Below are 25,625 nucleotides of genomic sequence, written 5' to 3'. Positions count from 1 at the left end.
TCATTGATTAATCACGATCCTGCTTAAAGCGGTTGACGTAAAAAGCTGATTTTTGGAAAACACATTGACTTTAGGGTGTAGAGGTTTTATCTTTCTTCCGTCAGTTGGATCAACCACAGTGGTGTCAATCACTTATTTAATATATTTTAGGATATTCGATAAAAAAATATTTTTGTCTAAAAAGTAAACTTAGCGAGTGCACGATTTGAAAATATTTAGACGATCGGAATATAAAAATAAGCATACATCTAGAAAGTTAAGAAATGGCTCAGTTGCAATACAAATGAAATTAAAAATAGGAACACGAGTCTGTTTAATGTACCACTTGAACTTTACTGAAAGAAAAAACGCTTAAAATGCAATAAGAATCGGTTAAAGTTCTTAAATTAAATTCCTTTACATTTCTCAAAGCTAAATCATTACTTGAATCTTAATGTGAATTACTGGCTTACAAAAATAAACTTAATAATTTCATTCCATAAATATACTCTTAACTAAAAAATGAGAATAGACTAAATATAAATCAACGTATACCGATATATAAAATTGTTTTTATTTAACTTTTGTGTTACAAAAAAGTAACATTAGTTACCAAAACAACTTTTTTCTGATAACACAAAACTTCCACGCTGGGGCAAGCTACCACCAAAGCAGTTGCGACTGGAAGTTGTCCACAGGGAGGAGATCCTCTAATTTGGGCAACCCTGACCTCCTCAACGATTTGTCCACACAACACTTTTATTGTCTTCTTCTTTCCATGCCGTCTTCTCATAGAAGGTTGGCGACCACTTTTCTAAATTCTTCTCTGTCTTTTGCAACATGGAACAATTCTCCAACGCCAAGATTTGTCCACTCTCTAATGTTTCGGAGCCAGGATTTTTTCTTTCTGCCGATACCCTTCCTCCCCTCAATTCTGCCCTGCATAATATTTTGTAATAGTAGATATTTGTCACTGCGTAATATGTGTCCCACGTAAGATGTTTTTCTTATCTTAATGATTGTGAGAAGTTTTCGTTTTCGGCCTATGCGTCTCAACACTTCGTCGTTGCTTATTCTATCAGTCCAAGGTATCTTCAGAATGCGCCTATAGAGCCACATCTCAAATGCTTCGAGCTTTTTAATCATTTGAGTCTTCAGCGTCCAAGTTTCTACTCCGTACATTAACACCGACCACACATAACACTCCACGAATCTCAACCTGATGACAAGGTTTAAATTTCTGTTTGTGAGCAATGTGGAATATTTCATAAATGCATTTCGAGCCATTTCAATTCTGATCTTAATTTCCTGATCAGGGTCCATTTCAGAATTTATGGTAGAGCCGAGATATTTGTATTTTTGGACCTGCTCTATTCGGTTCCCATTTACTGTCAGAATAGGGTTAATATTTGGGTTTTTGCTTATGACCATCATTTTAGTTTTCTGCGTGTTTATTGCAAGTCCCACTTCTTCACACTCTCGACTGACTCCTTCCAACAGGGTTTGAAGATCTTCTGCACTCTCCGCCATTATGGCAGTATCATCGGCGAATCTTAGGTTGTTAATCAATGTCCCTCCAATGTTTACTCCCTCAGGTCTCTCGTAAAGTGCTTTTTGAAATACAAACTGAGAGTATAGATTGAACAGTTGTGGTGATAGAACGCAGCCCTGGCGAACTCTTTTTGAATCTCGACTTCATCAGTCTCGATGTCCCCAACTCGAACCACTGCCGTTTGATTGTAGTAGATATTTTTTATTAATTGTATATCACTTGGGTCCAATTTGATGCTCTTTAAGTTCTCTATAAGTTTGTCGTGTTGGACTTTATCAAAGGCCTTTTGAAAATCAATGAAACAGACATACACATCTTTATTGTATTCTTATTGTCTATTTATTGTCTAGGATATGCAATTGTGGTCTGGGGTAAGTTCGCTGGGATGATATCAGGAAGAAAGCAGACAGCCCTAAACAAAACAGATATGTGTATAAACAAGAGATACTTGTTGAGGAGAAAGTATATAAAGAAAGAAGTACATTGGGGTATTTTTGATCAAAGGCTCACATGGAATACTTACATAGCGAAGACGGCACAGAAGGTTGCCATCTCTTTAGGTAGGTGCAGAAGAATGTGTGGAAAAAACTGAATACTTAACCCTGAAATGATTATGGTTGTCCACAAGGGACCCATGATAACCTACAGGTCGGTGGTGTGGTGAACAAAAACATTGCAAGTGGGCGCGATAAGGCTGTTAAGTTTCACACAAAGGCTTCCTTGCCTGTGTGTAAAGGGGACTATAAAAACAACTCCCACAAATGCTATGGAAATTTTGTTGAACCACTACATATTTTCATACAAGGCGAAGCCAGATCTGTCACGCACAGGTTAATTCATGGTCAGAAGCACATAAGCCAGATGCATAGTGCCGAAAACCAGAAGCTAAGCGACGAGCTAAAAGCAGTATTTGGATTACCGCTAGATGCAACAGCTACAAGGTATAGCTTTAACAGCAAATTTAACATAACCGAACAAAAATTGAAGAAATAGTAAGGCATCAAAGAACACATCGTTCAGTGGCCATCTTCAGAGACAGCCAGATAACGCAAAAGGCACTCGGTTCTACGGAGGTCAGTTCTAGACTAGTGCGGGATTGTGGTGCTATAAATACTAGATTATACATAAAAAGTGATACACTAAATACTTTTGGTGGACGGGGCAATGTTACATTAGCCCGTGTACAGTGTGTCCCACTAAGAATAGCTGTCGGCTGTATCTCGGAAAGTATTAGCTGTAGGGCTTACGGAAAAAAATATTTATAACTAAAGGGGCTATGATAAATTGCTGGAAATTATTTTCAAGTTTGTAAAACGGCCGCTAAAGGGCGCAACTGCTATGGAAAATAAGAAAATAGAATTTTTACAGAATTTTACCTAAATAATGGGTACTATAAATAATAGTTTAATTTTTGGTAAATTCTGGATTTTTTTTGTGAGAACCATTTTTCCCTATCTGCTAAAATAAACGTGAAATGGTGGGGGGAAGGTTAGATCTATCTTTATATAAATGTTAATAACTCCGGAATGGATGATCAGAATCCAACAAACGAGGGCTCGTTTAAAAGAGCGTTTCTTACTCTATATTATACCATAAAAATAATAATAATAAGGTTTTGAACGTAGACGCTAGGGGGCGCTATCTTACAATTTAACAAACAGCGCGTCTTTTCAAAAAAATTAAATACGATAGTATATGTAATTTTAGCTGATAGTAAAGAGTAGTAAAAGCTTAAAAAGTCAGCGAAAACCGCATCTTGATATCTTGTTTCAAACCGAAGATATTAGCAAAATTATAATAAATACCAAAAAATAAGCCATTAATTACCTTATTTTTACCACACAGTATCAGTAGCCCTCTTGATTATGCCCATTCTAACAAAAAAATAAGATGGAAACAGTTAGTTTATTTAAAATCGACGAAGTACCAGAATACCATAATACCAGATGTAATAATTAAGATACTAATAATAATGAACAAGAAACGATGATTTAGTGAAGTCATGGTAGGCTTTGGAAAAAAGTTGCTTTTGACGTAATAGTATAAACGTCAAATTGTTATTAAATCAACATTTTGATGGTCTTAGCAGCGTTTTTTATCTTTTAATTGCTTTTTCAAAATGCCTTTATTATTTGAAGTAGTTGAAGTTGTTGACATTTTGAAAAAGCAATCAAAAGATAAAAGACTATCAAAATGTTGATGAAGTTTGTAAAATTCGGCAAAATTCTGTATAAATTCTATTTTCTTATTTTCCATAGCAGTTTCTCCACCTCTAGCGGCCGTTTTATAAACTTGAAAATAATTTCCAGCAATTTCTCATAGCCCCTTTAGTTACAAATATTTTTTTCCGTAAGCCCTACGGCTAATACTTTCCGATATACAGCCGAGAGCTATTCTTACTGGGACACCCTGTACCTGGGCAACCAAAGGACAGATGAAATGGCTAAGCAAGGCTCATCAGTATCAATCATATAGGCCTAGAACCTTTCAGCGGCATTGCAAACAAATCTGAGGGGCCGACAAATCTCTAAAAAGGTGGAGAAACTCACCAGGGCAGAGACAGACGAAAAAGTTCATAGAACATTTGCCAAAATTCACGGGAGATCTGGTAATCAAAGACAGAAAGACAGCCAAAGCTGTCGTGGGTTTACTAGCAGGGTATTGTAAGCTGAATAGTCATCTAACGTGGCAAATATGCGGTTCTGGGTAATAGGCAATGTTAGGCCATTGACAGAGAACTACAAGAGGGTTCAGTCCCCAAGACTCCTTGAAAGGTTGTTGAAAAGGATAGAACTGGAGATTGTAACCTAAGGATTAGAAGAGGACCACAACAGATCTGAAAAGGTAGCAGTGGATCACGCTATGGAGATATGCTATCTATCTATCTATGTATCTTTTTTTTGTTTGCAGTTGTCATTTTTTATCTATGTATCCACACACATATCCTGAAAACTGCATTTATAATTTTTTATACCATTAGATACAAGTATATTTTTCGAAACTGGCACACACAAAATTGAATTCTGAATTTTTAATTATGTTCTTCTCCATTTTTTACAAATATTTCAGCTATCATTGTATAAAAAATACGCTAAGCTATAATTTTTCTCCAAATTTTTTTTGAGACTAAAAAATTTCCGGGTCGACCCTTTAACGTTTCCTTCTTTAACAGCATTAAGCTAGTATTTAATTTTGTTTATATAGATTTACTACAATCAAATTAAATAAGGAAATGCTGCCATCAGTACAAGTTTTATATCTGTATAAATTCTTGCGATCGTATTTTATCAATTTACACTTAATTACCTCACATTTAACAGCTCATTTAAAACTAGGAAAATAATAAACACAGAGAGTCTAATTTTCTGGAAACACGTCACTGTTTTACCATGTAGACTAACGCATTAGCATACATTTTTTTAAAGTTTTATTTTGCACCATGATACCAAAGAAAAAACGGACAACACTGAATTACAAATTAAATTAATAACAAAATAAAATTAAAAATCATTTGATAATATACATACTAATTCCTAAAAATACTAGGACAATATTCCCTAAACAGTCTATTATGCTGTATTGTTCGGATCGTTGTAAGGGGTCGGGTAAAGTGGGTATGTGACCGAACGAAATATATGTTCAGAAATCTGCCAAAGGCTTAGCCCGATCCTGTCGTGTTAAGCCACATCCAAAATTCCAAACACACGTGCTTTGATTAAAGTTTGCAGAGCTTCAGCATTTGCCATAAAATAGCGAACAATTTATTACAAAACCATAAAAATTATATATCACTGTAACCACAAAACTTCAGTCAAGTTCCGTATTGTAACAGAATTTTAATTTATATATTTTCGAGAAAATTTAGTCGAAACATAAGGAATATTTTGTTGATGTTTGACCATCAAAATCTTAAAAATAAAGAAGTTGTCTAAAAATGTGTTTCAATACGGATATTAGATAATCCTTTATCTTTAATTTCCTTCTTCATTTGTGTAAAAATACCTAACCAGTTTTACATAAAACGTTAAATGCCTAACGCTTATTTTGCTACTTATGGACTCTTAACGTTCCCTTCTTCACGATATTAAATATTATTTATATAGATTTACCATAACCAAATGAAAGAAGGAAATGCTGCTATAAGTACAAGTTTTATAGCTGTATAAATTCTCGCGATCGTATTTTATCAATTTACACTTAATTAACTCACATTTAACAGCTTATTTAAAACTAGGAAAATAATAAACACAGATAGCCTGATTTTCTGGAACACGTCACTGTTTTGCCATGTAGACTAAAGCATTAGCATACTTTTTTTAAGCTATATTTTGCACTATGATACCAAAGGAAAAAATGAACACTGATTTAAAAATTAAATTAATGACAAAATGAAATTAAAAAAATTTGGCATTAATTAATTAATTTCAAAAAATATTAGACAATATTCCTTTATTTATTCTGCATATATTTTGCATTGGTATGAATCACCGCCAGGTCAGTCACATGATATTTTTTTGGAAGGAGTCCCACTATTCCGACGATGTGGGCTGTCATAGATTACACTGCATGTAATGCAATTTGCTCGCTACGATGCTATGAATTGCTATTGTTTTATTCATTGTGTTTGTTATTATTTACTTTCATTCAACACCGACAGATTTTTATTGTTTTTCAGTTTGATACAAAAATAATATTATCTATTTTTTTTATATTTAAAAGAAGTACCTATTATATTTTATATTGTTTACCCTAATGAGATGAATAATATATAGTATAATGTCTTTTTTAATACACTAGTTTCAAATCCTAAAACTTGATATTAGGTTTATTACTGCATAGCAGAGAATCGTTCTTGGTACGGTTACGCTCATGCGCAGTAGAGAAAATTAATTCCCACAACGAAATAATCGTTTAGGGGATGATAACTTTTGCGTTCCAACCAGAATTGTAACCGTTCATGAACCGTATTTGGAACCGTGATCTCGATACCAGCCTAAAAGCAAGCCTGTCTATCGGCAGAATATTGTTTCTCTTTTATTTTCTGTTTTTAATTTGATGATAAGTAACGAAGAGGACAGTAATAACTAAGTATGTAGATACCACTGAAAATTATTTGTAGCTTTTGTAAAAATTAAGCAAAAGTGGTTTTGTGATTAAAAATTAAATAAACTGAATAATCCGTAAATAAATCAAATAAAATTCAAAATTTTAAATGTATATATTAATAATTAAAAATTATGGTATGAATTTGATTCTATAATCGGTTCAAGAACCGTTCCAACCCGCATTTAATTCTGGTATAGTAACAGAACTATCCAAGTCGATAACATTGGAACAAACCTGTGATAAAATGCAGACTGTTTAGGAGGGGAGTTAATCACCGCGACCTTACAGATCTATTACCCTTTCTTGAGTCATAACGCGTTATAACTCATCGTACAGTCTCAGACCTTTAAAAAAAAGAAAGCCAGTATCTGAGACGGCTCCACAGAGGCCAGCTCTCCATTCTCGACGTTAGCCGTACCAAAGTTCAAGGCACGAACGGTCGTCGTCTCGGCGCACTCAGTGCTAAAATATTCTGGTGTTTCTCCATTTTTCCACAGAATCTGCATTCGCCGTTGTTTCTCAGCTTCAGCCTGCTGAGGTGTTCGTTGAGGAGACAGTGTCCTGTTAGAAACCCCGTGACAATCCGAAGTTTGTTTTTCAATGAAAACCGAAGCAACACAGTAGAAAAGCGACCATCAAGTAGACTGCCACTATCGACGGCTACGTTGCCGCTACGTAGCCGCTACGTAACTGTTACTAAAATGGGGAAGAATTTAGGGTAACTTGGTAGTATACCGGGTGGTTCTAGGGACTAACGCTGCCACTATATTTCGTAACTATAAAGTGAAAGGGTAGTAGCGGCCACTATCCTGATACGTAGCGGCCTGGTCGCCCCTACGTAGCCGCCTGGTAACTGCTACTATATTGTAGCAAAACATTCTTCTAGCGACCTCTACTTTTAAAAAACGTTTTGAAATAAAATAATAATATGATATGACAACCGTGGTGCATGGCCATCTTAAAGTTAAGTTAATAATGGCGTGTTATGTTTATGAGGAAAATGATGGTTTCTAATCGGGCATTTCGGACACTTCCAGGACTAATATTAATTATAACGCACGTCACTTTACTGACAAATATTACCGAGTTAGATGGAAATATTTTAACGCGCCTTCGAATTAATTTAATTTTGTAGATATTTAAGGACAAAAAATAATATCAAAAATATTAAAAATAATATTTCGTAATGCACGAATGTGTGTTCGAGTTCTAATTGGAAAAATAAATGCTTAAGGCACTATAAAACTTGGGAAAATAAATAAAAAATGAAAATATATTAACAAATAAATTTAATTAAAAAATGTCTGACAGTAAAAAATGGCTGACGCACACTTCGCTACGATAAAGTTAGGCTCTTCCCTATGAAGTAGCAGAGACTACCCATTTTTTACTTTAAAAGATCCGCTACTTCCAGTGATTAAGTTGTTACTACCCAAAAGTTACTTTGTAGTATCGGTTACTACCTTGGAACTTTGTTATTCTTAAATGTATTTAAATTGTGTACACTATGGTAACTACTGGAACTAGAAAGTTACTTTGAACACCCAGAAAGTCGGACAATCAGGCATTTTGTGACAATATAGTTCCATATGTTTCTATAAAGTTCCGCCTACCTCTCATCTCAAAACAATTTAAGAACACCGATTTTTTATCTACGAGCCTTGGAAAAATATATTTGATCAATTAATGTTTTTCGTGTCTTGTCCTGACTGGTTAAAAGATGTCTAAATTGTGTTTTTATTCATATCTCAATTTTTTCAAATGGAACGAGGATGACTTATTAGCATATTTGGAAAAAGCATTTTTTACGAATAATTTGGTACCACACACTTGGTATTTCGAGTCAAATTGCCGTTATGAACCGATGTTACAATTTCAAATAAACCATATGAGAAAATGTCATATGATATGTCATTCTAGTCAGAGTGTCATTTTCTATAGAATTAAGTAAAAAATATTGGGGGTGCGATTTAAAAATCAAAAGTTGTGTTTTCCGGTGAGACATGAAGTGACCAAAAACAATTGAATAAAAAAAATGATGGATGAGAAAATCGAATTTTTACTTTCGCCCTAATCTAATTTACTTCAATTCCAGTCTCCAAAATCTCATTTAATTCTGTTACAAAAGCATGTAAAAATTCTTGTAATGGAGTTTTTTACTCGCCACAATAAAGGGTTGATCGCAAGGATATTCATGCATTCTTAGGAGTATCGGCCAAAATTGTAATGGAGGCAAGTCGTCAACATTAAAAATTAGAGACGCCAATTCTAGGTTGGTCTCTTCGGATAAAGGTGCTACTAAAATCTTCCTTATTCCATTGTACCAAAATTTTTCATTTTTCATTGGAACAATGGCACAATATCTCGGTGTACTCAATAAAGTCCTGCTGTTTCCTGGCAATGATGTTAAGCCTTCATTGCTGTTCAGTAAATCTGTTAAAGCAATGTTGCTAATTTGGTGTTTTAAGACTCAATGCCTTAGTTCCTGACTGATGTTACTGTCTTCTCTGAGCTCTGTTTTATCTTTAAATTCATCAGTAGTCATCAACTCGACATTCCTAGAAAAATGCATCTATAAGAACTTTACAAATATATAGAAAATACGACTATTATACATAATAATATGTATATGAATTTTCAAATATAGATTTAAAATAATTTATTGTCATATCAAAGCCCAGTCATATTTCTCTAAATTTAATCCAATAAACCCTTTATCCTGGTGAACTTGTCTAGGAAGTTCCACCAGCAGCGCAGTGAACAAACAATTTTATTGATCTTTATTCTTGTGGTAATGGACAGGATGGGTAAATACGCGATCTGCTACTATAAAGAAATATTTTTTAGTTTCCACAACTTTATAGTAGCAAGACGTCAATAAGAGTATAGTACCCGTTACTTTATAGTAACAAACCATAGTCGCAGCTACTATTTTGGGACCAACAATTAGTACCCAAATACCTCGTAACTTTAAGACCCAAAATATAGGGTGCTGCGGCTATTCTGCGACTAAGCATGGGACTATATAGTAACAAGTACTTTATACACCCATTTTAGTAGCACAGGCTGGTAACCGTTCCGTATTTATTGTCACTATGTAGATTTTGCCACTTAGTGGTAACAATGAAAGGATTTGCGTAGTCCCAGTTACTAGACGCAACAACCCATTTGCTACCATAATTTTGGGTGTTTAAATTCCAAATGACTAGTAACAGGGTGGTAACAGATACTATCCAAAAATACTTTGCAGTGGTATTACCGGATATAGTGACAAATTAGGTAACAGGGTGCACCCAGGAACTATGTTTTGGTAGCCAGGCTTAAACCGAAGGGATTTGGAACTATCTGTGTTGCTTGGGAACCTTTGATTTTTCTCGGTCGTAACTTCTAAGGAACCTTTTCTAGTGTCTTAGACCGTTGGAGGACACCCATTCCAGCTTACGGATGGAGTCTTCCAGATTTTTCAGTTCCGCTTTCAGTTGGTTCCCGCTTGGAAAACAGAACGGTTCTGGTAACCTATTGATATATTTGTATTTCTACTTAGAATACGTCTCGACGATACAATCAGAATTCGTCTAATGTTAGTAATGATTTTTGTACTTCAGTTTCACTTCTGGCATAGTTTGGTTTGGTTAGTTTGTAGAAACCACGCATTTAAGCTGGAAATAGGATTAGTTCTATTTTCAGTTTTAACGCTACTGCCAATTCCGTTCTCTGTATGTGTGATCTCAGTTTCACTTCACTGACTTCAGAATACTTACGCTATTGGTGTCTGAATTTAAAAAAAAAATCGTTCTCAGTTTGAATGGTCCTCTCAGGATGTTGCGAATCTTATTCTGGTATTGCTTTGTCCTCGTCCCTTACCTTTTTGGCGAAGTTGGTCGCTTGCGGAGCTTTTACAAGGTGTATGTAACAGTCCTGGTTAGACACACCTGTCCCTACTTGGCGAAGAAGTAACAGTTATCCTCTAGACCATGTCATGATTAAAACTCATTCTTAATCTCTAAGATTAAGACTATTTTATTTATTTACTTAGGTATACATGATCGCTTAAATTAAACATTCAATTATAGACAAAAATTGAATCTTCTATTAAATAACGTTAAGATATTTTCGATAATGTAGCAGATGATCCGTGCAACTTCACAGTAATTTTGTATAGGTATTGAGAATTTCACGCTCTGTTTGCAAACCAACTTCCTGGCCTTGTTCTAATTCTGATTGGTACCTGTCCATATTTTCTTCGGTAATTCCGATATAGGTATCTTTTGGTGATTATGCATTGGTGCATTTGTTACATTTTCAAAGAGTGAGTTAATTTCGCAGAGGTTTCTTCAAGTGTCACCAGTATAAAACTAGGGAGTTGGCTAAAAAAGGTACTAAAGAAGATTTGGACCGTAATCTGTTTATTTCGAGGTTGTGTAGTAAAGTGGTGATTATGTTAAATTAATTTGAACTTCATAAATAAATCACGGTTTGAAGAAATTTGTTTTTTCGGGTTTTTAGCGGTCGCGCGTTGTCGGTTAGAATTGCTTCCTAACGTTTCGCTAGCACGAGTGGCTAGCATCCTCAGAGGTGTGTTTGCTCCGACTGCTCACACTAGACTGATGCCTCCGTTTTTTTTTTGGTGAGGGGGTGGTTTAAAAATCTTTTATAGACGAATAGTGATCATTTCCATGACCATCTCGAGAGAAATAGTCATAGAAATAACCCCTAGACAGTGTGGGATTCGAAATACCCACTAAAAATGATCCACCTCCGAGGAATCAGCGGTCGAGGAAAGGCTGCTCTTATTCCTGCTTATGTGTTGGGGAAGGGAAGGGGCGAAGCCCTAGGTGCCTGAAGGCTAGTATTGGAATGCGAGATTTAGGAGCGATTGGACACTACATCCAGAAGAGTTTTGTGATTGTCCGGAAGACAGTTTTGGGAGGGGGGATTTGGTACCGAAGAATGGAAATTAGATCATAGGGGGTAACATACTTGTAAGTATGTTTGAAACCATGGTTTTGACATGACTGGCTACTTGTTCAAGTAGTTGTTTTTGGAGTTCTTGGTTTATTGAAGAGATGGGAAGGAATGGCGCAGGGATATTTCCTTGTGGCGAGTTGTTGAGATTGCTTTTGAGCACTGAAGCATAAAGTGTAGGATTTGGAGGAATAGAAGTAGGGACCTTTGGGGGTTCCGGCTGACTAAAGACGTTAATATTGGGATTGGGAATACGATTTCTCGGATTTTTTTGGCATGAATTATTGCTGGCTGGATGCGGACCTCCGCAATTTGAACAAATTGCAGGTGCATCAGCCTCTTTATCACAGGATTTGGTGTGATGGGATTTGGCGCACCTCACGCAACGCGGGGCCGCAAAGCAGTTCGAGGCGGCATGGCCGAATTGCTGGCAATTGTGGCACTGACGTACCCCATTACCGCGCCTCGGCGTCACCACTCGAACCCTCAGCGAGCCCACGTGCGTGATGTCGAAGATGTGGGTTTGGTGTTTGGGTACTCTGACTTTGATGACGGCCATAGGAATACCGTCTCGTGAGAGACGATGCATTTCTCTGACCTCGAAGCCTTGGGAAGTAAGGTCTTCAATTATTGCCGAGTTATCGACAAAAACTTCTACACCTTTGATTAGGACATTTAGATCCCTGTCTTCAGGGGAAAAATAAGTATGGAAGGGAATTTGCTTGTTTTTGAGATAGTCGACGATGGCCCTATGGTCATCAGAGGAGGAGGGAGTGATCCTAATGCCGAGAGGCACAGTTTTTGCGTCTGAAAAGCAGATTTTCTGCTCTTTGAAGGCTCTTGTGATGCTCATCCAGAGACGAGTATCACGAAGTACGACTGGGGGAGGCTTTTTGGGCCCTTTGGATTTAGATTGTGGTTCCTGCTGCGTTTGAGGAACAGCAGGGGGAGTTTTAGGTCTTGGCACCTGCTGCGTTTGAAGAACAGCAGGGGGGTTATGGGATGGGACGCCTGTTGCGCTTGAGGAGCAACAGCGGGAGGGTTTTCGGTTTTTGAGACCTGACGTTCCGGACAATCAGGCTCACTTTCATCAGGATTTGCACCAGATGAAATTGAGCGGGATGAGGACAGTGCTCGGATTGGGGAAGCCTCCCTTGAGGCTGGCTTTTTGTCTGGGATGGGTGGTAATGCAAGAGACTCGTCAGAACTAGCCTGTCGTGTCTTCTTGCATACGTTCTTATAGGAGTAAATCCCGACATAGTCGAGATCATGCTGGTGGAGAAGAATTTTTTTCACTGTCATTATTTTTTCCTCAAAGAAACGGAAAGAATAAATTAAGTCTGGGATATCGTCGCGGGAGTAATTCCTTGATTCATCAAGACTGATGAATGGGTCTGGGAAGGATGCTATTTTAGAAGATATTAGGGGAGAATCTATGGGACGGGTTTTAACCTTCTTTTTCTTGGAAGCCATGATAGGCGATTAGGAAAGAAAGACCCTTGGAAAGGGCCGTAGGGAGCGAAGCTTACTCTGAAGAATCGAGTAAGTTAATGATGATAGGAAGCACTTACCGAGCGCGAGAGCACTACCGAGCGCGAATACTAAAGGAACTGCCACTGCTGAGTAACGTACGTCGTCACGTCGTTGACTATACTGATGACTGATGCCTCCGCGTCGGCGTAGCGCGTATTTATGCGTCGGCGGAGGGGGCGTGGCTTGTTCAAGTGGTAGTTCTTGCGGAACTGGTCTACTTCTCTGTACTGCTACCTTGGTCCTAGATATAGCTGGATGCCAAATTCTGTTTAGGTAGAGAGTTTCTTCCTTCCTGTTGAAATTATTTGGATGTTTGTGAATTTCAACAGCTTTCCTGACCAGACGAGGGTGATATCCAGATGTTGTAGCAATGACTTCAGTGTCTTCGAACTGGATTTTGTGGTCACCATCTCTTAGACCATCTCTTGTTCTCTTATGTTCCGTAGGTCTCGTTCCTACTGAGCGTTTGGTAGTTCCAATATATACGCTACCGCAGGAACGAGGTATACGGTAGATCCCTGCAGAGGATAATGGTACCCTTTTATCTTCGGCTGGTCTCAAGCAGTCCTTTATTTTCTGGGTAGGTTTGTATATTGTTTTGATGTTGTATTTCCTGAGAACTTTTCCAATTCTATCGGTGACCTGGGAGACATATGGAAGGAAGGCCTTATATAATAAAGGCAGCGCTAGCATCTATGCAGAGGAGACTTGACGTCAATGAACAGAATAACACCGTTAATAATATTAGAAAATATTAGAAAACAATATTTTACTCTTAAAATGGATGTCCAGTAGCCCAGATCTGTCGCTGAAATCTTATGGCAAATCATGAAGTTCCAGAATTGCAAACGCGTCTTCAAAAAATTTAGAATAGATTTACTCAGTTGACTACAAAACATTAGTTGACACTATGTCAAGACCTATCGAAGCAGTAATTACTCGAAAACACGATTGTAATGCAGTGGTAATTTGATGCTATTTGGTTTCGTTGATTTGTTTTAATTGGCACTCTTTTTAATTTGTGACACATTTTTTCTCTGTTACAAAAAAATTAGTATTTTAGGTTACAAATGACTAAAAATATCGTATGTTATAAGAAATATATTATAGTTTTTGATATTTTTCATTAATTTAGCAAATCTCTCTAAAAACATAGTTTTGGTAGTTGGGCCAACTTCACTGAGACAAGGCTCGTAATAGTTGATCCTAATAGTCTTATATTATATTGTTTTAGAATTAATACAAAAACTAAAGTATCAATGTTTGATATATTTAACAAGCTTTGTTTAATTCAATTCAGGTGTAATGTTGAATATATCATAAAAGTTAAAAGAAGTTATTTTAAAATATTATATACCGGGTGCATCTCGAAAGTACACACTCGAAAGTGCACCCCCTATAACTTTTTTATTTTTTCAGATAACACAACGACATTTGGTATGTTAGTATATGACATAAATTAGTATTGATTGACGTATTCAATTGTTTTCGGTTACTTCCTGATTCACCGGAAATAACTGCAACTTTGGATATTTAAATGATACCTTCGGTATTTTTTTACTTTACTCGATAGAAAAAGTAATAAAAAAGTGACACTCTGAATAGAATGACATAGCACATGTCAACTTTTGACATTTTCGCATATGGTATATTTGAAATTGTAATATGCGGTTCATAACTATACAATTTAACCCGAAATTTTCCAATGTGGTATTAAATTATTCGTAAAAAATGCTTTTTCCAAATATGCTAATGAACCACCCTCGTTCCATTTAAAAAAATTGAGATAAGATTAAAAATACAATTTAGACGTCTTTTAACCAGCCAGGACAAAACACTAAAAATATTAGACGATCAAATCTATTTTTCCAAAGCTCATTGATTAAAAATTAGTGCTTTTAACACAGTCAGACACTCTAGATTAATATTTAAAGTACAATTTGTTTTTGAGCGAATATGTCAAAAATTGACATATGATTTGTCATTCGATTCAGTTGCTGCACTTACTGTCATTACTGTCATTTTCTATCGAATAGTGAAAGGAGAGGGTGGCATTTAAAAATTCAAAGTTGTAATTATTTCCGGTGAAACAGGAAGTGACCGAAAACAATTGAATACGTCAATCAATCTAATTTATGTCATATACTAATATACCAGCCACTTTTGAGACGCACCCGGTATATCTAAGGTAAAAAGCTCATTTCAATCAATTTTAATAATTCGATATTTTTTAGTCTATTAACTACGAGTAGACAATGCATGAAACATTTTCAGTAATTAATCATTGTTACCAGAAAATAGATCATTGCAAAGTAGAAAGCAGGATGTAGAATAAAGACCACATCGATTCGCAAATTTAGGTTTTTTTAGTGGCGGTCGAAAACATGTAAATGTCAACTAGAAAACATAGCGTACCGTGACGGTGCTCTATAAACAAGAGTTATATTTACGAGCAGGAAAATATAAAGTGACAGAAATATCAAAAACAGTGTCCTAAATAATATTAAATTTAAAATAAACTCGAATGAGAGGATGGTCTGTGGTCTATTCTAATTTTAATTTTTTAAAGCAGCTTAAAACAGATCATAAATGTATCTAAATATCCGAGCAATATGGAATTCATTCAGAAGTTTTTTTATATGTTTATTACTAAATATACACTGAAAAAACAATTCGAGAGATCGGAAATGGAACTAGTAGGTACAACTATATAGGGTGATTTCGATGCTAATGAAACTAAGAGAGATACGAATTCGGTTAAATGGGACAACAGTTGCGTAATTAGAAGTTTGACAAACACCTATGAAGAAAACCCCGGTATCTTGATTAGTTTTGGATTTATGTAAAAAAAAATGAAAATAATACGTTTATCTTAAATGACAATATCTTCAGTACTACTGTATCTATTGCGATGTAAGTTGGTAGTTTTATATTTTTGATCTTGGCCAATTAAATGCCGTTTTCAGAAAATTTCTAAGCCTTCTAGATTTTGCACAATAACAGTCAAGTTTTTGTTTTCTTATGACCGCTATTTTGAATTTTTATACTATTAGATAGGGCGAAAAAAAGTCTAAACGGTGGTATCTAATTATTATTCATTATTATGTAAATTCACTAAAAATATTAGATTTTTTAAAAATTCGCCTAAGATCAAATCTGCCTTGGAAATCCAATTGACACTTTATATGTCAGCAAGTTATTTTTTGTTTATTCTATTAAGTGTCAAATTTGGACACACAAAAATTTATAGTAGATAGTGTAAAGTGTATTAACAGTCAACAAATGTTCACCAGTGAGGAAAAACGAGATATGTATGACGTTTACATAAAAAATAATAGAAATTCCGATATAGCATGCGCAAGTTATAGAACATTGTATCCTCATCGTACTCTTTTCGCAAGGATTTCAAGAAAGTTAGCAGTTACTGGTAGCTTTAATAAACAAGAGAGCAATATTTTAAAAGGCTTAACGATATTAATGTGCCAGCTCAGATTGAAATAAATCCGGAGACTTCTAGCCGTAAAGTAAGTCGTGAGTGTTGTATTAGTGATTCTTATGATCCTAACCAACTTTAAATTTAAATGTGTACCAAACTTACATGCTGGTGATCACGAGAGAAGATTAGAATTTTGCCATTGGTTTCGGGATGCATGAATCTTTATTTACAAATTCTGGTACCTTTGACAGAAAAAAATACATTACGCGAAAGAAAATCCTTATTTAATTAGAGAAACCAGACCACAAATAAGATATTCTTTGAACGTCTGGGCTGGCATTCTTGACAATAATATTTTAGGTTCTGTATTGGCCTGTATTGAACTCTACTATACAATTTTAATATGCGTCCAGATTTGACACTTATAGAATAAACAAAAAATAACTTGCTGACATATAAAGTGTCAATTGGATTTCCAAGGCAGACTTGATCTTAAAAAATCTATTTTTTAGTAAATTTCAATAAAAATGGATAAAAATTAGATACTACCGTATAGACTTTTCGCTCTATCTAATAGTATAAAAATTCGAAATGGCAAAAAATGGCGGCCATAAGAAAACAAAAACTTGACTGTTATTGTCCGAAATCTAAAAGGCATAGAATTTTTCTGAAATGGTATTTAATTGGCCGAGGTCAAAAATATAAAACTTCTAACTTACTTTGCAATAGATTCAATAGTTTTGAAGATATTGTTATTTATATACAATAAACGTATTATTTTCATTTTTTCCAAAACTAAACAAGATACCGGGGTTTTCTTCATAGGCATAGATGTTTGTCAAACTTTTAATTACGCAACTATTGTCCCATTTCACCAAATTCGTATCTCTTGTAGTTTCTGAGATGCCAATGTTGAGCATCGAAATTGTCACCCACCCTGTATTCCTAATTGAAACATATAAAGGTGCGTATTCACTATCCGAACGAACGAACGAATGATCAATATAAAGGTAGTAGTATTGACGGGACCGGATTTTAGAACCAAACGAAAACACCTTAACCCATTCGTTTGCGAAAGCCTTTGATGTACCGACTCGAAACGGATGGCCGAGCGAACGAACAAACGAACGACCGCATGCGTTCGGTCCACCGTCCAAATATACCGAATTCCATTCGTTCGCTCGCTCGTTCATTCGTTCGTTCAGATAATGAATACGCACCTTAATATGAATAATTATTAATTTCTGTAGACTAAATATTGGCTTTTTGAATGGCATATCCTCATTTTATTATTTTTTTAGTTGTTCATCCAAAGCCGTTCAAGCAAGGAGCATAGTAACAAATAACTAAAAAAAACTATTAAAGAATAGGGGTTGATGGTAGAAGGGTGAAAATTTAGAATTCTATGTACTTTTTAATGCCAAGTCATAAAAAACAAAAATAAACAATTTTGTCCAAAAAATAAAAAAAATTGGGGTAGGCCACCCTTATTATTTACGTGTAAGAAAATCGATAACAACGTAGTCTCAGACCTACTAAATATAGATATAAAATTTTATCAAAATATCGCTCACGACATTCACCATCAAATTCATTCTTAGAGCTACTGAATATACATATGTATGTAGATATAAAACTTCAATTAAATCGGTTAAGCCGTTTTGGAGGAGTGACACGATAATTTTTATATATTAGATTTATTACAAAAATAAAAGTACTATACTAATTACGCTTATTCTATAAATAGACTTAAACCGCATCATCTTGAAAATATGATTGAGCAATTTACTTTTACTATTTTTAAAATTCTCTTGAATCACTCATCAGCATAAAAAATCTTTGTTGCTTACGACATTCCATTCCCTTTTGTTTGTGCAATATATTCATAGTATTTGTTATATACTTACTCTTTAATTTTACGCAATAGAAACCGGTGTATTATATATTTTCTTATGTAGTGAGCCTGACACTTTTTCATTTTATTTCTCTTTGAAAAGTAATAATTTATGATCCAGCAAAAACGGAAGAGGATTTTACTTGCTCATTTTTCCTATATTTTTTAGTAATAATCAAATTTAATTGACACGTTGCACATTTATCAACGATGTAATATGTACAATATTTAAAAGGTTTATTCCAAAATCCAGAAAAATAAAATAATAAAATGGAATATGGAAAAATTCAGTTGGGATCATGCGAGGCTCTTTAAATTAGGAAATTATAAGTCATTGGCAAATACCTAGATGAAGGGTTTAGTCTCCAAGTTATTAAACGTTTGGAAGAGATACGACTGCTAGGAAGGAGGAGAACACTACAATAGATCTGTAAAGGTCGAATTGCTCAACAACCACCCCCAAAAAATATCTTTTTCCCATAGCAACTGTTAAAATTGTCTTATATCTATCAAATATCGTCTTGTATAAAAAATAACTATAATCTAATCTAGTATCTGGCACTATAATATGTAGTTTAAATATTTATTATTATTAAAAGAAACGAAAACACATATTCTCTAGTTATGCTAATGGATGGGTCTTCATTAATTTCTTTAAAAACATCTCATACAAATACTTCTATTAGACAACTAACCGTTTTGGCATTATCACTGCTAAAAATACATCAATATCATCATAGTCGTTATTATTTTATTTAGTTTTATAGTCTCGCTTAATTAAGGCTCCTCATCTCTCTCTATAGTTACTATTTTGAGTAAGTTGTTTTTTATTAAATGACATAAATCTGTCGCTTTTTTAGTGTAGATATAAAAAAATATTCTGTATTTTTTTCAAATAACTCTTTCAGTTCAGTTCTCATTGTTTTAATGAAAAACGTCAATTACAGAAAAAAACACACAGTATTTTATATATTATGTTCTAGTTAACCGATTTTGATGATTTTTTAAGTAATTTGTAGCTAAATTATTTTACTTTCTAGTGTCTCTTTTTAAATTAAAAAATTAAAGTTACCGTCTGTGAATTAAACGAGGGAAAACAAAATATTGATATTTAGTTATCAAAATAAGGAATTTATTATCTAGGTGTATCTTTTCTCGATAGTCTATTTTTTTATTCAACCCAATAGCTTTTTTTGGAGATATTCGCTTTTGAAGAAGACACTTATTTTTATGTATTTTTATATTAAAACCATGCACTTTTGTTTTCCCATTCTGCTAATGCTGCATCAATCAGCTGTGCTAGATTTCCTGGATTGTGTTGGACGAGCTCTAACTTTTCTTTTGAGCTAGTCCCACAAGTGTTCGATAGGGTTTAGATCTAGTAAATAGGCAGGCCAGTCCAAAACTATGACACCTTCCGTTTCAAGACATTCTCTAGTCACTCTGCTGGTATGGGGAGGTGCACTCTCATGCATGAAATTAAAATTATCCCCAATTGCAGCTCTCCAAAGACTAACGATTGGTTCTAGCACCAAATCAACATATCTTCGACTTGTTAAAATTTGTTGAAGTGGTAACAATGGAGTTTTTGCTCCCAGTATATAATACCTCCCCAAAACATTACAGTTCCTCCTGTATATCTTGGTACAGATTTAGCAGCCTGAGGTCTCACTCGTCTTCCTGGAGCTCTAAGAACCCGAATTCGATGGTTATCTGATCTTAGCCGAATTCTGGTCTCATCCGAAAAAATAAGATTTAACCAATTCTCAGTTGTCCAGTTTTGCCGGTCAATTTTATTTTGCCGAGATAACTGTGGGATCTACGGATCCCACAGTTATCTCAGAGTTACGACTCTCTCTTACTGTAAAACCCTCATGCACGAAGCCCTTTTCTTATGGTTTCAACTGAAACTTTCACACTTGTAGCTGCCAAAAGTTGTCTTTGTAGCTCTGGACGAGGAATATTGGGATTTATTCTAGCAGTTTAACACACAAGGCTGTCTTGTTGTTCAGTGTTGTGACTCTTTGACGACTTTGTCTGGGCCTATCCTTGTGTGTTCCTAATTCCAATTACCTTGCATATGTTTTCGATACACCACCCTGGGTAACGCCTACTATCTCTGCTACGTCTCTCTGGAGCATTCCTTGTTCGGTGAGAGCAATATGATGAGGTGAGAAAATTATGATAATGATGATGATATCTCGTTATTTAATATCACTTTATGCATATGTAAAGGATGTTTTCTTTAAATGGGTCTATAGAATATAAACTTGCGTGCATAGAAATCGGTCCACTGTGAAATTTTGACTTTAACTGTGTCTTTTAGAATCTTTTATCAGAGCAAGAAAGAAATATGAGCTGTTTCAAAGACAATTTAACATGCTTTGATAAGAGTATAAATTTATCCAAAGTACTTATCGTTTATATGCGTAGCAACGGGTAAACAAATGAAAGGCATTTCTGTGATGGTGACAATAAGAATAAAAAACTTATCAAATATTGCAATTACTACTTTACTGTTACTTTGTAATCGAAATTTGCACATTGTTCTTTCGTTGTTTGATTTGTTGTGTTTCATTGTTTTATTAGTGTTTCAATTTAATGCATACATCACTGAAAAAAACTGCCAAAGTAATCGCTTTAATCGAAAATGGAATTAAACAGAGATCTCATGACACTGCATATGACACACGGAGCGGTTCGAAGAGTTTGTGAACGATATGAGGAGACTCGATCCTTTCGTAGGCGACCTGGAACTGGTAGAAAGAGATATACAACGGATCATGATGACCGCTTTATTGTGTCAACAATACTAAGGAATCGGCATCTTAAGGCTATTCAGGTTCAACAACAGCTCAGGAGTGACACACGAGGAGTGACTGTTAGTCAGTGAACAGTAAGACGAAGATGAATAAAGGAAAGTAACATGACCCCCAAAATACCCGCAATTGGTCCATAACTTACCCCAGCTCATCGTCAAACACGCCTGTCTTTTGCACGGAACATCTGAATTAGATACTAGAACAATCGGAATGTGTTTTATTCTCAGATGAGACCAGGATATGCCTTTATGATAGCGACCGAAGAAGAAGGGTGTACCAGAGGCCAGGTAAGCGATTCGCAGAATGCTGCATTGAGGAGCGGATTGCTTATGGAGGTGGTTTCTGCATGATCAGGGGTACAATTTCTATGACTGCGCGAACCGACCCAGTTTTCATCCGTTGGAACGACCGTCGGCATGGGAGAAGAGGTTTAACTGGTGCTAGGTATATTGAAGAGATTTAAGCAGTTCATGTGGTATCTTACGTCGACTACATTGGAAACGAATTCACTTTTATGCATGGCAAAGCGAGGGCACAACTAACCTAACCTAATCAAGAATCGTACACGATTACATTTTAGAAGTCGGTTTTTGGGTTATGGAATGGCCAGCCTGCAGTCCAGACTTAAATACGATAGAACATTTATGGGATGAGCTAAAACGAAGAATTCGTGCTAAACGAAAACCTCCAACTTCTATCACAGAGCTCATTGTTGCAGTAGAAGAAGAGTGGCTTAACATCCCACAAGAAACAATATCAAACTTGATTGAATCTATGCCAAATTATATGAGTGATGTTGTAAGAGCAAGAAGGGGTCATACCCATTATTGAAATTTTATTTTAGTTAATTGTCAATAAATAAATAAATTAAATAATGGCATACATCTTAGTAATAAAAAACGATAATTTGTTTCATGCATTAATTTAATAATTTTAGTCCAAAGAAACCGAAATACAAATTAATATCTCTAAACTCTTTTCAAAGAATATGAAATTGTCTTTCAAATAGTATATTCTTTTTTTTTAATCTGACAAATATATTTTAAAAAATTAATAGTTAACTTCAAAAGTTTCCCTTGGGCCGATTTCTATGCACGTAAGTGTATATTATTTGTTATTAGGCATAATAAATTGATTCGGCCGTAAAAAATCCATAATTCGAAATATTTTTTTTCATTTGTTATGAAGAACTTTTTGGCGAACACTGTAAACTTAATTAACAAATAAATTAATTTTATATTTTATGAGGAATAAAAAATAGATAGTATCTGGATAACGTAATGGTTAATATAAAGACTAATAATAGTAATAATATAAAGAATATTGTTATCATATAAGAGCGCTGAAACTAAAACAGATTAAAATTTATTAAGTTAATAAAATAGCGTTCATCCCGAAACAAAATATAATTAATTAAAATAGGTTATAAGTTAAAGTTCAAAAAATTAACACTCTCAGAAAAACAATATACAGCGACAGACAATTAGGTATTTTTTTCGGTAAGAGAAAAAGCATTTTAATATGTCAAGGTACATGCCAAAGGCAATATGCTGGATTTTATATGCATTTCAAATGAGTTAGTTATTCATAAATTAAATTAGCGAAGAATTAGGAAATAATTAATAAAACTACTAGTTACATAATATTTTATGGAGGTTCGAACAAATGAAAAATAAAATTAACAATTAATATGTAAATTACATTATACAGGATGACCCAGTGTTCCTAAAAAGCTCCATGTCAGATTTTCTATTTGAGATTTTCATTCCAGTCTTTTTTAAAATATACTGGCATTAAAGTGCAAGTTTTAAAAATATTTTCACAAATATTCAGAATGATTCAAATATATTTTTATACGTAAATTGTAGCATACAATTTGTATTTTAAAAATCTAATTATGTCATAATCTATACCTAGCGTCTTTGATATACCACCATTTTTAGATGATTTTTCTACGCAAGCTTTTACTATAGGACTTCCTAATTTACATTTAATTTATTGAATAAGTTTAGATTTTGTAAAAATAAAACACATATGTAATTCACCTTTTTCTTTTTTTACTTTCACAGTGAGATCTATCGATTAAAAATATTTTCAAATATGGCGGAACTTCTGGAAATGCCGGAAGTTGACTGCAAGTTTCTTATTTTAAATAGGTATCCCCATTTTTCATTGCATTCTTAAATTAAATTCTACGTAAAATTTTATGAATTTGGATATTAGGTAAACACTCTATACATAAAGCTTCATTCAGAACCTCGCAATTTGTGGAATAAATTAGTAATTTCAATTAGCGTATAAGTTTGTCCCTTTAATTTCAATGTAAGCATTGAGAACGTCAAAATTAGTGATAGACATTTTCAATTAGTAGAATTGCCTCCTAAAGTTATCAAAAACTCGTAAAGTTATCAAACTTTTAACTTTTCCACTAATTATACTTCAAAATTTGTGAGAAATATCATTTTGGCCTTTGATTATCTCCGTCAAGAGAAATTGTGGTTATAGAAATCAAAAGTTGATTGTTTTATAAGCTAAATATTAGGCTTTTCTATGGATACAACTGACCAACGCAAGCTGTTGCTAGCATATTCTATTAATTTTAATTGTGATTTTTAAACATTGTGAATGATCGTAAACTAAAAAGTATAAAGTGTAATTGAAACCACTAATTTATTCTACTAATTTCGAAGTTCTGAATGAAGCTTAACATTAACCGTTTTTGAGAAGAAAAATATTAAAAAAAATATTAAAAATTTTATAGAGAATTTAATATGTATCAAAATATGGGGGGTGCCGATTTAAAATAAGAAAGTTGCTGTCAACTTCCGGTATTTCCGGAAGTGCCGCCATATTGAACATATTTTTTAATCGATATCTCGATAGATCTCGTTGTCAGACAATAACATGCAAAAAATCTCCGACCTAGCTATAGTAGTTCTCTAGAAACTTCTAATACACGCTCAGCCTGGGATACCCTGTATACCTGTCTAACATTCACCGTATACCGGGTGTTTTTCAAAAGTGGTTTATCCCTATAATTTTCTTACTTATTCAAACAAAAAAAAAACAGAAAAGGTACTACGTAAGTAAATTACATAAGTCAGTATAGATTGACGAATTTAATTATTTTCGGTCAGTTCCTGTTTTACCGGAAATGACTGAAACATTTGATTTTTAAATGGTACATTTGACATTTTTTTTACTTTATTCGATAGAAAATAATCTTCTGAATAGAATGATATCTCATATGTCAACTCTTGACATTTTCGATGAATATTATATCAAATTTTAATCTAGAGTGTCATGGCTAGGTTCATAACAAAAATTTGTTTCGAAATAGCAAGTTTGTGATACCAAACTATTCACTAAATGCTTTTTTCAAATATGCTCATGAGCATATAAATGAGCCACCCTCGTTTCATTTGAAAAAATTGAGTTATAGTAATTAAAAATACAATTTGGGTATTTTTTAACCGGCTAGGAAAAATCACGAAAAACATTAAACGATCAAATCTCCTATTAAAAATTAAATCCGTGGCACTTTAGATTGAAATTTAAAATACATTTTTTTCAGCGAAGAAAAGTTGACATATGATATATCGTTCTATTCAGAATGTCATTTTCTATCAAATAAAGTAAAGATATACCTTGTAGTCATTGTACTTAGTAGTCATTTCCGGTGAAACAGGAAATTGCCGAAACTAATTGAATACGTGAATCAATCCTCATTTGACATACATATAAATACCTAATGTTTTTTTACCTGAAAAAACAATAAAAAAGTTATAGGGGCGAGCCACTTTTAAAAAACACCCAATATATGTGAAATAGTTTGAAGTGAAAATCACAAAAAGAAAATCTATACGAGTCACACTGTATTACACAGATTGTAGAAAGAATGTATAAAAATTACAAGACATAAACGTTCCTATTTATATAAACCTCTAATATCATTCCTTAAGAGCGATTCTTTCCTAAACAACTTTTACATAACAACATGTAATTCACTAAATAATAATTATTAATCTCCAGCCATAATCCTCTGCAATCAGCGATAATCAACCGACACGGTTTGTCTTTTGTTCTGTTCCCACGCAATACCTACCTAATAACACGGATTTTCAATGGTCCTTTTCTAATTGAGACGAATTAAAGAGTCAAGAGGTTTCGAGCACACTAAAGGTCAGATCACTTGAACGACATCAGTCGAAGCGTACCATATAAGCGTACGCACTAAATGCTGCACACAAATTGAAAGTACTATACAAAACTATTTTATTCGTGCACTGCTGGTATAATTCGATTAATATAATTATTTAAATGAGTTTTGATTACTCA

The 25,625-nt window shown here is 34.3% G+C and overlaps 1 protein-coding gene across 3 annotated transcripts in view; it reads left to right on the top strand.

Annotated features, from left to right (window-relative positions):
- LOC115878584 (PDZ and LIM domain protein 1-like) overlaps window positions 1–25,625 on the top strand; it is a 118,886-nt gene that overhangs the window by 59,269 nt on the left and 33,992 nt on the right. The window lies entirely within an intron of this gene.

Source organism: Sitophilus oryzae, unplaced genomic scaffold, assembly GCF_002938485.1.
Source record: "Sitophilus oryzae breed Bouriz unplaced genomic scaffold, Soryzae_2.0 scaffold_1518_pilon_pilon, whole genome shotgun sequence".
Lineage (NCBI taxonomy): Eukaryota > Metazoa > Arthropoda > Insecta > Coleoptera > Curculionidae > Sitophilus > Sitophilus oryzae.
The sequence above is the reverse complement of the archived record's forward strand: the minus strand, read 5'-3'. Positions and strand labels throughout refer to the sequence as shown.